Raw genomic sequence first — 2,319 nt, forward strand, 5'->3', positions numbered from 1 at the left:
ATCATAAACGCAGTACTGATATCATTCCATGTAGTGAGAGATCCTGGTGGTAGGCATCTCAACCAATTTTTAGCATTCCAGAGAGAGAATATTTGAACAGCTTGCAGAAGATGTAGTCTTTGGTTGCTTCATCCTCCTAGATGCCAGACACAAAGTCTTCGAGTGTCTCAATATGGTCCAGAGGATTTTCATCAGGAAGACCACGATATGGGTGCTGACCCACATGAAAGAAGTGTGTGTGGTGTATTTGAAATCCCTAGATTTCTAGAGATCGAATCACAGACCTGTTGGTGTAGAACTGACTAGGCCTGGTCAAATCTGCTAACGATCTCTGAAGAGGAACTTTATCCTCAGAGGCAGAAGATGGCTCAAGGATTGCAGCTCCTTGTCCATCTATCTTCTGACCTGCTGCATTACACAGATGACCTCCAGGGTCATGCAAGTCTCCATTTTCATCCCTCTGTAGCACAAGTGTCGCGACCATGTCTGCTCGCGGATTGGTATCGATTGATGTTCAAGTTGAACTGTCGATCGTCGCTCTGTCACAAGTGTCAATCGACGTAGTAGAGGTGGTGTCGATTGACGTAGTAGAGGTGGTGTCAATCGATGATGCGCGGTTCTCTTTTCGGATCGAGCGTTCCAAACGTGCTGGGTCTGAGAAGAAAAGTAATTCCTCCTTGCTGCTTCTGGTACTGATATGCATGTACCTGAAAGACAAGAAATTTTTTTTATGTAAGTAACTATGACAGTAAATAAAACCTAGGCTAAACCTATTAATCAAGTCTAATGGCGATCAAAGCTCCCCGGCAACGGCGCCAAATTTGATATCACTCAAATTACTGTAAGGAGTGATTTTACTCTCTCAAATAAGAGGTCAAATTGTAGTACTTAGGGATCGAATCCACAGAGTGCTAGGGCACACAATAGACAAGAAATCAAGATTAAGCTAGGCAAACAGTTTATAAAGCAGTAAATAGATGAAAGCAAGGTGAACAAAGTATTTGTTCGATTGATTGATTGAGGTCGAAAACAATTAGGAGAAATAGCTAGACCTAGGGATTTATCAATCAAGAGATTCGATACTACAATCAAGGATACTAAGGGTTTTATAGATTCAATTCTAGAACTAGATTTTAATAAGTAGCAATCCAGCTTTCGCATGCAATTGCTAATCAGTTGTCTAAGTCCTGTGTTCCAGCTTTCGCGTGCGAACCAGGAGCAAGCGTCGATCGATGCTATGGCCAGAGCGTCGATCGATGCTATGACCAGAGTGTCGATCGATGCTTCTTTAGACAAGTGTTATCGCACAGATTAATAATGTTCAATTAGCTCTAGACCAACTCTCGTATGCGCCTAGATAACTAATTCACTCAGGGTTCGGGTTTCGTTAATCAATTGCACTTTCGTGCCTCTCAATTATCCTATGATTCTAGGTTCAAACAATCAGTCACACTATCGTGCTTTTCTACCCATTTCAGATCCTAGTATTACAAGCTACCCTGGTGTAGAAATCAGTAAGCAAACCCTAGCAATCCTAACAGATTATCAATATGACATTAAGCTCATGGAATCCCTAAACCTAACAGGATTAATTACTCAGACATGCAACCAGTAACGCAAAACATAGTCTGAATAATAGATAGATAAATATGGTAAAATCAATGGAGTTCCAATCAATCTCTGAAGGAGAATTGATCTTCTCTCCAACCCTAAAATAAGAATAATGAATAATAGAAAGCGTAGCTGTAGAAACCCATTAAAAAAAAAAAGAATGGTCGAGTATCTTTTGGGTGGTCGAGTCGCGGACTATCAGATTGTTCTTGTCAGAACCATGAAACAAGTATGCCACTAGACAATGGTTAGACAATGTGGTAGATTGATTCAAAGGACGTTTGAAGCATGACACTTTTGGAAGCACAACAGGAAGACTGGAAATTGGGCGAAAAACCCTAAATTTCGATATTATGGAATTTTTCAAAGAAGCCGGAAGCTCGGGAAATATTTTCCCTTAAGATCAGAGTCCAAGTGGAGTTTATTAAAAATACTCAGATCATCAGAACGGTCGCCAAAAAATATTTGGGATTGATCGCAGGACGAAAATTCACCTGAAGGCCGATATCAGACAATTGACCGAGAAGCTCGAGGTGGCTAGATGTGTGTGTGTTCAGGACGTGGTGGCAAGCTCCAGGGAGTATGTGTGTCAAGGAAAGGATGAGGTGTTGCAGTACATGAAACCTGTACATGCAAGTAGACAAGTGGAGCACGAGGTGGATCGGCCAAGCACGAGGTGTTGCGATGCATGCGACCAGGCCATGCGGC

The sequence above is a fragment of the Brassica oleracea genome, chromosome C6 (assembly GCF_000695525.1).
Source record: "Brassica oleracea var. oleracea cultivar TO1000 chromosome C6, BOL, whole genome shotgun sequence".
Lineage (NCBI taxonomy): Eukaryota > Viridiplantae > Streptophyta > Magnoliopsida > Brassicales > Brassicaceae > Brassica > Brassica oleracea.